We start from the raw sequence: 12,904 nt of genomic DNA, 5'->3' as shown, positions 1-12,904 counted from the left end.
GACTGTTTAGTAAATATAGTCCTTGTTCACGCTGCTTCACGAAAACTTGATGTGCAGGAACCAGCTGCCAAAGGCGGAAGAGGCTGGGAAACTGAAGCAAAAGTCATACAAATCCAGGATTATACAGAATGTAATTTACTGGAGGGACCTACGAACAGTAGCATAGTCTTATTTGCCACAAGACAGATGGATCTCCACACCACAAGGCGGTAGGAAGAAGTTGACACACTAAACTAGACAAAGGTGGCCTCCAGCCAACCAGAGCGTATTCAGACTTTCACAAGAAATATTAACAGGTCAGGCATCAGTTAAGAGACATTCCAGGACTCAGTGCCTAGCACAGGATGTTTGGTAGAGTGCCTTAATGACTTTGTTTGTTCCATAGGTTTGGGATAGGTGCCAGGATCATCTAGTAGGCAAGATGGCAGTTACAAGCAAAATGGCTGTGGTCGAGCCAAGCTGGACCCCTGTGTACCAAGAGTAAACTTGTTTTGTCTTTGTAGTGCTGTGGGTTAATAGATCTTAAAACACACACAGAAAACAAATTGCAGCATCATGGCTTCTGACAATTTGGTAAAGAACTTTTATGCAGATGAAGATGCAGAGCAAAGGAAGAAAATGTTATTAATATTCTAAGTGCATTGAGCCCACTGCTTTCTCTCTTTCAGATGTAATCTAACTGCATAAGAGGAACATGACTAAAGAAGGATAGGCCGTGTTGCTAGAACAGCTGAATGACACGCAAGTGTCTTTTATTCCTTGTGGATATTCTCCCCATCCGGCTCTCTGTGCTGGCTCAGAGTCACAAAATGCACTTTGATTTTTCCGGGATACAGTTTCTCTCCAGTTTTTGGATTGCTTTTGAGGTGACGTTCCTGCTTTGTCTGTCATGCAGCTACTTACTCCAGTAGAGGAAGCAGCTGGGAGCACAGCATGATCACAGTGCCAGGTGATTGCTCGTCTCCAGTCCCAAGGGTGGTGCCCTCTGACCCAATCCAATCATGGTTATTAGGGTCACCCCCTGCTGACTCATGTCAATTTATGATGCACTGGGAAGGGGAATGGGAGGGGAAGGATGGGAAGGATATGAGGTTTTCTGTGTTGAGAATAAGAACTAAATACAGAATAGACGTCGGTCAGCCCATCAGATACACTTTCTTTCATCCATGTTTTTGTATTCCTCCTCTCTTAACTGATGGACATATTCTTGCCTTATTCTAAGAACATTATGGTATACTTCTCTTTTAAACCAGTAATAATGGTGACAGCATTATTTTCAGTCCTTCCAGAGCATTTATGCTCTATTGGAAACAGGTAGTCTAGACATGCTAGTTATGTAAACTCTTTTTTTTCCTTTTTCTTTCTTCTTCTTATTTTTTTTAAGATTTATTTATTTACTTGAGAGGCAAAGACAGAGGGAGAGAGGTCTTCCTTCTGTTGGTTCACTCCCCAAATGGCTACAACTGCTAGAGCTTCACTGATCCAAAGCCAGGAGCCAGATGCTTCATCTGGGTCTCCCACATGGGTGCAGGGCCCCAAGCACTTGGGCCATCTCCATTGCTTTCCCAGGTCACCAGCAGGGAGCTGGATCGGAAGTGGAGCAGCCAGAACTCAAACTGGTGCCCATACAGGATGCCAGCACCACAGGCAGTTGCTTAATCTATTACGCCACAACGCCAGCCCCCTTTTTCTTTTTAAAATCTAGGGATGGCTGTGAACCTCACCCACACCAAAATACCACACCGTATTTATGAGCAAGTGGTCGTTAGCACTCTAGGAGGCTTCAAGACATTGTTCTAAAGGGCAGTATCGCTGCTTTAAGAATTTATGTTCTCTGCAAAGATTCAGATAGCAAACATTTGCATGTAACTGTGTGAGTCACTGTTCAGAACTTTCCTTCTTCTTGCTGTGTTATTTGTATTCTTCTGGGCAGCAAAAAGAAAACTCAACCAGAATTTGATAATGGGGGTTTATTGCAGTCCCTGTGGTATATCTACAAGGCCTTGTGGAGAATAAGAATGGTAGCTTGCCATTGTTCAGAATATTGCTCAGACTCAAACAGTGCATTATCTCAGTGCAAATCCTGTAATCACAGTTCTTAAGAGACAGCATATGATCAAGTCATTTTTCAGCATTCAGTATCAAACACCTCACGTTATCAGAAATTCATCTCATGGGCAAGTGGCTTTGCTTTTGTCCAGACCAGTCGTCATTTTCATCATCAACTTTATCATCATCATCATCATCATCACCATCATCATCATTCCCATCACATATATTCTTGGAGGGCATAAACATTTTATATACATAAACTCAATAACTCCATGCATTAGATACTAATCTTTTTTTTTTTTTTTTCATTTTACAGGTAAGGAAACTGAAGCACAGAGCAGTTAAGTTTATTTGCCCAAGGTCACCCAGCTGGTAATTAGATGAGCCAGAATGCTGGCTTAGGGCCAAGGCTATTAATCACTAGCACATTCATGTGTTCATGCTGGTGAAGGCTTATCAGAGATCCCTGCCTCAGTCTGGTAACTGATTAAGATGCAGTGCTCCAGCTGTGGCCCGGGGGCCCCTTGCCTGTGCCAGTTAAATCCTCTTAATTGTGAAGGTTCTGAGATCCTCAGGGAAGAGCTGGGACAGCCACTTTAGGGCTAGGGGGAGAGGCTCTTTTTCAATGGATAAGGAGGAAGTCTTGCAATATTTTAATAATGGGTAGTCCCCAGTGGTAAGCACAGCCCTCTGTACTTCCGTGACTCATGCGTACTTACATGATTCAACTATTCAATTTTCCAGAATTGAATTTTTTTTCTTCTAACCAAGAATAAAGGCACCACGTCTTATCCATCACACCCACCATTACAGGAATGTACCACTTGTATGAACTACTTATTTTATAAACAAATAAGATATTAATGTAATGGGGGTGATGTGGACCCAAAATCTGAAGTTAATTCAGATAGCAATGTTGACAAGTATCACTCATTTTTGAAGATTATCATTATAAGTGTGTTCTGAGGGTTAGACAGCATCTTCTTTTATATTTACAAGTGAGTTTAAGAAAGCAATAGTCCAGCCATACTTTAAGTAGAGCCCAAGTGAAATTTTGTGAGAAGTCAAATGGAGAAATCATTTACAGGAAGAGCTCACCTAATGAGATTACTGTCTTTGAAAGGATGAATAACATGCATACAGATGTAAACTCAAATTACCACCCAACACTTGCACTGATTTAATATGTAACTGAATGTAAATAACCCACCCTAAGGGGGAAAGTAGGTACTGTAGGAGTAACATCCATTGAAAAGACATTCTGATCTCAAATTCAATCTTATAATCATCTTTTGCACACAAGGTATTTATTATGAGTAGAGTATTAAAAAACTTAATTAGCAGCACATTAGGCTGGGTGGCTCCAGCACTTTAAGTTCCTACACAGAGGCCTGTGCTGTGGTGAAGTAGGTAAAGCTGCACCTGCAGTGCCAACATCCCATATGGGCACCGGTTTGAGTCCCAGCTGCTCCACTTCCAATCCAACTCTCTGCTATGGCCTGGGAAAGCAGTGAAAGATGGTCCAAGTCCTTGGGCCTCTGCACCCATGTGGGAGGCCTGGAAGAAGCTTTTGGCTCCTGGCTTTGAATCCACACAGCTCCAACTGTTGTGGCCATCTAGGGAGTAAACCAGCAGATGGAAAACCTCTGTGTGTGTGTGTCTGCGTCTTTGTAACTCTGCCTTTCAAATAATTAAAATAAATCTTAAAAAAAAAAGTTCCTACATAAGCGAACCAAAGCCCAAAGCAGCAGTAAAATGAAAACTAGTCTACCAGTCAGAAAGCCTCAACCAACCTCTAACTGGGAACTTTCTATTTTAACTGATCAAATATATTTTCTTATCACTGCGGTCAGCCTGTAAAGGTCACTGTCTAAAATGTCCAGCGCTCCCTAAACCTTTTTGTTTTCAAGTGCTACCTGATTTTTGAATGGTTCTTTGCTTAAATAAATCCTGTTAAATTTATTTTGCCTAATGTTTTTCTTTCAAAAGGGGACATTGACTTAGTTCATACAGATTTAGACCAGTAAAATTTCCACTTCTCCCCTAAATATTAGTGATCTGTTGTAATGAGGAGAAGGTGAAATATCATCTCCTGTTTTGCCTTATATGTTTCATTAGTAGACAGTCAGAGGTCCTAGCTTGACAAACGTTTTAAACAACAACAGTCAGCACCACCTGGGGCAATCAAAGACATTTTCTTTCAGTTGTTTTCCCTTCATATTCCAGCAAAGATGCATTAAGATTTGGTGAGGTCCTGTACGAGACAGGATTGTGGGTCAGTTCCAATGGTCTGATAGCAATTCTTCTGGAGTTATTTCTGAGAAAGCAGTTTTAAGGAAATAAAGAGGTAAATGTCATGGACACAGCATCATCTTGAGAAGCATCAAAGAGACAGTCACCCTCTCTCTTATTTTTTGCTGTAATAAGCAGGCTGAATAATATACCTTAAAATCACTCACAGAAGGTTAATCTCCATATAGTGTGATGAAAGGTAGGCTTTTATTCCTTTTTTAATTTTTTTTTTATTTGACAGGTAGAGTTATAGACAGTGAGAGAGAGAGAGACAGAGAGAAAGGTCTTCCTTATGTTCTTTCACTCCCCAAATGGCCGCTATGGCCAGCGCTATGCCAGTTCGAAGCCAGGAGCCAGGTGCTTCCTCCTGGTCTCCCATGCGGGTGCAGGGCCCAAGCACTTGGGCCATCCTCCACTGCACTCCCAGGCCACAGCAGAGAGCTGGACTGGAAGAGGAGCAACTGGGACTAGAACTGGCGCCCATATGGGATGCCAGCACTGCAGGCGGAGGATTAACCTAGTGTACCATGGTGCCTGCCCCGGCTTTTATTCTTATAATGGTCTACACTTGAAGCATTCGTTTAATCCAGAAGCTCTGTTTGTTCTCCTGTTCTCCATGAACATTGATAGACGGCAGCCAATAGGCAAAAGTTGCAGGTGGAAAAAGAATTGAACCAATCTGACATCAAAGCCCTTCTCTCTTTCCAAGCATCTACATTTTTCATGTTGCGCCCGAGTTATGTGTCCGTGATGACTTAAGACCTCACCTCTGATAGACCTGTACCGTATACCAGCTCGTAAATTGTAGAAGAAATAAGGATAAGTTATAGTCCTGAGAATGGCCCCTTTGTGACAGTAGTATTGGTCAGTTCTGTATTTACTAAGGTTGCGCGCATTCTCTTAACCTCAAACACAGCAGTCCTTCATAAAGCACTCCTGCTCTAAGGAGTGGGCATATGGCCCAATCTGGTACTATAATCCTAGGTACAAGCTGGTTGGGCAGATTTACTAGAAGTTCCTGAGTTTCAGGTTAAGATTTGCTTTCTTGTCTTTGAATGACAGAGACCACTACGGCTTGACACATTCCATGCTGGAGGTTCCTTTTCTTTTCTCTTTATTAGAACTTAAGTGTTTTATGTGAGAACCACAAGAAGTAATTGGCAAGGATAAAGGCAGAGTTTTGAAGTCCATGGAAAATCAGAGGTTATAATTTCTGAACTTTCCACTGAAATTTGAAATAATTTTTATGCTGAAATAAGTGACAAAAATCATCACACAACCAGTATGTGGGTTTTTTTTTAACTCAACTCTAAGCCCTCTCCCCCAGTAAAAGACCCTCAGAGACCTTCTGAGGGGCTAGTTACTATATTTAGCCCTGTCAAACTTTGTCTGTTTGCGTTTTGAGTTCATCCAGTTTAACTGGCTCGTTCTCCAAATGAAGAAACTGTAGACTCCAAAAGAGGATGTGATTTACTTTACCTTTCTCAGTAGAAGACCTGGGATTAGACACCAATACTCCCAACACTTTTTTATGAGTTCTTTACTAATCCATGTCATGTGATGGAATTTACCACTAAGAAAAAAATGAACTTACAGAAGCAACTTCCAATCCATTGAGTTTTTTTGTTTTACGACAAAAACGTTTTTGTTACAGTGAACAATTTGAAAATGCTCTACCACATTTTTTTTCAATCCATTGAGTTTTAAAAGTATCTGGTAAGTGAATATGGATACAAGGAGAAATAGAAGAATTTAGGGGGGGAGGTTCAATTTAGCTTTGTTCCCCCCAAGCTTACATATATGCTTTTTTTTTTTCAAACAATTATATGTACCAAGAAAAACTACATTCACCGTGAGAAAAAGGCAGAGTACATTTCCAATTTAAGGGCAATCCAAGATATGTCGTGGTCAAAGGTTTAGTAGGAAAGAATTACAAAACATTTGAAGTTACCAAGAAGAACCTCATCACTTGTCTCAGATGCCACATGTTGCAATTCTGATCATCACCCAGGACCCTGTAATCCATGGACACAACCATCATCCATCAAGAATACAATGTAAATCCAATCTATTTTTATAGCAGTTCAACAGATTATCTCAAATTCCAAAAAAATGTAAAAATCAGATTTCATTGAGCAGCACTTCTACTGTAATAGGGAAATTTAAAATTTTGATTTTAGTAGAGTATACATACAGGAAAACACATACAAGTGTTTGATTTGGTGAATCATCACAAACTCTGTGAGCAATGCCTATATCAGGAAACAGCTCATTACAGCATCTCCCCGGGCCCCCTCAGTCGCTAACATCATGCTCCTGCAATCCTGAGAGTGACAACCGTCCTGCCTTCTAACAGCATACTCCAGGCTCTCCTGTTTCGCACTTCTTACAAAGGGAATGATATAGGTGGCACTTTTGGAAGCCTGACTTGTCCTTTCTTTTATTTTTAAATTTGTTTATTTTTATTTTATTTGAAAGGCAGAGAGATGGGCAGAGTGAGATAGAGATCTTTCATCTTCTAGTTTACCCCCCCCCCCCAAAGCCTGCAATAATCAGTGCTGAGCCAGGCTAAAATCAAAAGCCTGAAATTCTACCTGCATGTCCCATGTGGGTGGCAGGACACAATGACTTGAGCCATCACCTGCTGCCTCCAAGATGTGCAGTGGAAGGAAGCTGGGTCAAAAGCAGAGGAGCTGGGACTTGAAACAGACACCCTGGAATGGGATCCCTGTGTCCCAACTGCTTTGCCTAATGCCAGCCTTGGGGGAGGTCTGACTGACTTTGCTCAACCTTGAGCTTATGAAAGTGAGAACTACTCATACTGTTACATGTAATCCTAATTGTCCATCCATTGTGTGACTCTATCACAATTTATTTAACATTGTTCCATGTTTGAGTAGTGACCTGAAATCTTGTTTATTGTGTTGAGTTATTTGCAGAAAACACTAACTTAAAGCAGATAAAGTCTTCTTTTAGAGGTGTGGTATGTTCCACTGAGAGGAAAAAGTATGGAATTATTTTCCAAAAATCTGTGATGCTGTGGACAGTAGAAGTGTGTGTGTGTGTGTGTGTGTGTGTGTGTGTGTGTGAGAGAGAGAGAGAGAGAGAGAGAGAGAGAGAGAGAGTTAGTCTCCTCCTAGCCAATAATTTCCATTGAGCCTTTCCATGGTTTAAGCCTCAGGCTGGCAGTAAAAAGTGTTAATGCTGCAAGCTCCAGTCAAAATGAATGGCTGAATTATTGTGACATTAGTAAACAGGTAATTCGTTTCCCATGTCATTGTTCCTCACCTCCAGCTGGTTAGCCAAGCCTTTTCAAAATCCTGACTTGTTTGACCTGTTACCAGTTACAGTCCATTTCAAGCTCTTCTGTATGAAATGCAATCTTGTCAAAGGGAAGACACCTGCTCCCAGCAGGAGGGTTACTCACCAACTGCCAAATCCTTTGTTACAGCGTCTAGAAACAAAATGATCTTTCCGTCTGCAATGTGTCTGCCACCATGACTTCCCGCCTTGGGTTGACTGCCAACCTCTAGTACCAGAATGAGGCGGAGAAACCTGGGAGGACACTGGGAAATGGATTTTGATGAGTTCTTGACATTGTGATTTTAAAACTCATTTTCTCTGAAGGAGCCACATTTTCTTCCTAGGCAACCTTCACAAAATACATTTATTTCTAGGCCTGATTTCCCTGTATGTGGCCGCAATTCTAGTTTATTTATTTCTTATAGCATATTTTGAGTTTTTTTCAAACTAATTTTCATTTTTCTTCATGGAAAACAAACTCCTACTTGGGGTCTCAACTTTCCTTTGAGGCAGGAGAAGCCAAGGGGCTGCTCTGTTTCAACTCCTACCTTTCCTGTGTGGGCTGTCAGACCCCTCTGATCTCAGTCCAGAGAGCTGGGTCACTCAGACACAAAGGGGCTGGTCCCTCTATAGTCTGGTTCCTTGTGGAAGACTCCTATTTAGCATTGTAAGTCAAGTCCATCTGAAGGTTAGTGAATGCATGCTTCACTAGTAGTCCCCATCCTCTTGGTTGGAAATTACCAGTGTCCACATGATTTCCATCCACCTGCTCCCTAGAGTCACCAGATAGCAGAGGGCATCTGGAAATCCTGGCTTTATTGCTGTCCCCACTGGGCTACGCCCTGAGTGTAATAGCCAGATGCAGTTCTCAGAAGGCATTTTTTTTTTAAATTGCACAATAGAAAATGTGCAGCATATTAAGGAAGAATTTTAGTAAAAAATTTTTAAATATTTTTCAAGATTACCATTCTCTATTGAAACTCCTTTAACAGGACTTGAAACTTGCAGCTAGGGACTTTATTTGTGAGGAAGGGATGAAGACTACCAGTATGAACCTTCAAGAAAGCGTATTGAGGGGCCAGCATTGTGGCATAGTGGGTTAAGCTGCTGCCCAAAGTGCTAACATCCCACATGGACACACTGGTTCAAGTCCCTGCTGCACCACTAGTGATCTAACTCCCTGTTAATGTGCCTGGGAAAGCAGCCAAAGGTGGCCTAAGTGCACCCACATGGAGGACCCAGATGGAATTCCAGGCTCCTGGCTTAGACCTTGCCCACCCCTGGCCATTGCAGCAATTTGGGGAGTGGACCAGAGGATGGAATCAATTTCTCTCTCTCTCTCTCTTTCAAATAAATATCTCTGCGAGTGAGATCCCAGTGGAAAGAACAGGCCATCAAAGAAGGAGGTACCTTTCTCTGAAGGGAGGAGAGAACCTCCACTTTGACTATGAGCTTGTCTAAACAAGATAAGAATCGGAGAACTCAGAGGGCTTCCATAGCCTTGGAAACTCATGACTGGAGCATAGGGAGATTACTGATGCCATAGACAGGAGTGTCAATTGGTAAAGTCAACAACAGGAGTCACTGTGCACTTACTCCTCATGTAGGATCCCTATCCTTAATGTGCTGTACATTGAGATTTAATGCTATAACGAGTACTCAAACAATATATTTCACTTTGTGTTTCTATGGGGGTGCAAACTGTTGAAATCCTTACTTAATGCATACTAAACTGATCCTCTGTAAAAAAAAAAAAAAAAAGAAAGAAAGAAATTATCAACTCCCAACTTGACTCTCACTGGGATTAAACATGACAATAGGTCTGCTCTGATTTCATCATCATTTTAAAAAATCATCTATTATTTTTCACTTTATGTTTCTGTGTGGGAGCAAACTGTTGAAATCCATACTTAATGTATACTAAGCTGATCTTCTGTATATTAAGATAATCGAAAATGAATCTTGATGTGAATGGAAGGGGAGAGGGAGTGGGAAAGGGGAGGGTTGTGGGTGGGAGGGACGGTATTGGGGGGAAAGCCATTGTAATCCATAAGTCGTACTTTGGAAATTTATATGCATTAAATAAAAGTTTAAAAAAAAAAAAAAAAAAAAAAAAATAAATAAATAAATATTTTTTTTTAAAAAAAAGAGCATTGAGAAAATCTCTTAAGTGTAGCTATTTGAGGGTATTCCGTAAATTGTAAAGTACAACACAAATATAAAGTATTGTGATTTTAATTGACCCCAGTAATTAAATGTTTACAAATTGTCTAAATATCCTTGGTCTTCAAATTGAGTGTAATCCTAAAAACAGCTAGCTCCATATAATACAAAACCCTCTCCCCTTATAGAAGCCCAGTACTAATCTCTCTCTCTCTCTGAATTTATTTTCTCTGCAGGTAAATAACCTCCCACGGGCTCCATCTTTGTATCCTATTTAATTAAAATAACACTAATCACCAACTAATCTAGCTCACTCTTAACAAACTATTGTAGTCTCACCAGTCTGGTTTTGTTTATTTGTTTTTTCCCCTTCAGGGAGAAAAAAAGATGAGAAAAGTTAGGTATTGGTTTGAGGTCAGCAAGGAGATTTATGTAAGAAAACCAAACTACCAGGGGAATCAACTCCATTTAGCCATAAAGCATTTTCCCCTGCAAGCTCAGGAAAGATTTCCAATTATTTACAGACAGATAACATTGTGTAGCTCCCTTCTTATTACAGATAAGTCACCAGAAAACAACTAGTTTGACGGAACTGCCCAGCAGCCCATTAACTGTGTTGCTCTGCTAAATAGCCACATGGACTTCCCCTGTGGAACTGGCTAAGGAAACAGTGAAATGAGTTCCCTGCCAGAATTCTAGAAATCATGAAATCAGAAACCGGATATGGCTCATGCCATTGATGCATCAGGCATACAAATGGAAGGGTGTGTGTGTGTGTGTGTGTGTGTGCGAGAGAGAGAGAGAGAGAGAGAGAGAGAGAGAGAGAGAATAAATAGATGGTAAACACCCAGTAAGAGTAAGTAAATGTTGCAGTTCTTCTCACTGAATGAATGTTTTATTACAGTCTGTCCAGGGAGAGCTCAGCTTAGTGATCACTAGAAAAAGGCCTTTCTTCTGGCTCAGCTTTTGAGAGTGAAAAGTTATTTTCCTCATCTTAATGTAGATAAATTCCTATTGTACTGTGGTACAATTGGGAAGCAGTTCAGCCATGCTAAACCTGAGACTTGCAGACAAAATAAATGACTCTAGTTTAGTGGCGCATACTTAAAATCCTACCAAGCAACATTTTTGAAAGTTTACCTCTTGTGTTCTGCAAGGTGCTTTCTCTGCACATGTTGAGAAACGTCTGGGACATTGTTAAGTTTTGGGGGCTATTGGTGAATAATATAATACCAGTAAATACCAAAATTTTAAAAAAAATGTGAAAGCCAATAGAGGTAATATTTACACTGAAGTTATTAGCACTGTCAACACAGAAAATGTGATTTAATAAAATTGTATGATTTGAAACATAACTAAAAGGTTTATTTTAAGAAGTAAGTTGCTGGGGCTGGCATTATGGCACAGTTGGTTAGGCCGCTGCCTGCAACACCAACATCCCACAAGAGTGCCATTTCGAGTCCTGGCTGCCCCACTTCCAATCCAGCTCCCTGATGATGTGCCTGGGAAAATGGTGGAAGATTTCACAAATAATCCTGCCCCTGACACCCATGTGGGAAATCTGGATGGAGTTCCTGACTCCTGACTTCAGCCTGGCTCAGCCCCAGCTGTTGTAGCCATTTGGCGAGTGAATCAGTAGATGGAATGTCTCTCTTTATCTCTCCCCTTCTCTCTCTAACTCTGCCTTGAAAATAAATAAATAAATACTTTTAAAATTTTTAAATTTTTTAAAAGATTTATCTATCGATCTTAAAGGCAGAGTTACAGAGAGGCAGAGAGAGAGTGGTCCCTCATCCACTAACCCAATCCCCAAATGGCTGCAACAGCCAGAGCTGGGCCAGTCCAAAGCCAGGAGCCTCTTCTGGACCTCCCATGCAGGTACAGGGGCCCAAGCACCTGGGCCATCCTCCACCACCAACAACCCAATCAGGCCACAGCAGAGAGCTGGATTGGAAGCATAGCAGCCAGGTCTGGAACTGGCGCCCATATGGGATGCTGGCACTGCAGGAGGCAACCCCACCAGCTATGTCACAGCGCTGGCCCCAATAATTATTTTACTTAAAAAAAATAAAAATTAAGTTATTATCACTTTTAAGTATTATCAGGTAATGGAAGAAAAAGTAAACATTATTTGCTGAATGTCATCGGCTTCCAATCCTATTATGGTTCATCTTTGAAAGGACATATATAAATAACTTTGTTTGGAGACAATGTCAGAAATCCAAATCCCAGGTGGTATTGTATGGTACTCCCTGTCCACAAAGGACTCTGCCCTGGTCGCTCTTCTGATAGGCTGTCAGTTTTCTGGTCTGGCAGTGGTAAATGATTTGGGGAAATAAGTGGTTCTCATCAGTGGTCCTCAAAGTCAAATGCATGGACTGGACTGTCACTGGCTTCAGAATGGTCTGAAATTCCAATGAGAAATTAGCATTTTAGAGGCCCACTTTAGAACTTCTGAGTCTATATCTTTGGGCTGTGTCTCAGGACTTGACATCTATTCCAATGCCTGTTTGGGTTTCTGGGCATAGAAATATTTGAAAACACTAAAATACGGCATGCAGGATGCAGGTCAATGAGGCTTGATTTCAGCTCTGGTTAAAGTTGCTGCCCACCAGGTGGACGTTTGGCACAGCAGCTAAGGTAACATTTGAGTCACCTGCATTCCATATCAGAGTGTCTTGGGTTGATATCTGGCTCCACTCTCGATTCCAGCTATTTACTAATGCATATCCTGGGAGGCAGCAGGTGATGGCTCAAGTAGTTAGGTCTCTGCCACCCAAGAGGAAAACCAGTTCCCAGGCATTTGGGGAATGAACCAGTGGAAGAGAGCACTCGCCCTCACTCTCTCCCTCCCCCCATCTCCCTCCCCCCATCTCCCTACTCTCCCTCTCTCTGTCTCTCACAGTGGCCATATTTTTATTGCTTGCCTCATATCTCATAGGCACCTGAATTACGCTGGTAATTGGGATCTACTAGGGACATTTTGAACCACCTGGTCTTAAATCCTTATTTTTTTAAAAAAATCAAGTGGTCCTGCTCTTGTAACAAAACACAAGAAGTAGGTACTCTGAGTCCAGTTTCTTCCGCAGTTTGT

This window comes from Oryctolagus cuniculus, chromosome 12 (genome assembly GCF_964237555.1).
Source record: "Oryctolagus cuniculus chromosome 12, mOryCun1.1, whole genome shotgun sequence".
In the NCBI taxonomy this organism is placed as follows: domain Eukaryota; kingdom Metazoa; phylum Chordata; class Mammalia; order Lagomorpha; family Leporidae; genus Oryctolagus; species Oryctolagus cuniculus.
The sequence above is the reverse complement of the archived record's forward strand: the minus strand, read 5'-3'. Positions refer to the sequence as shown.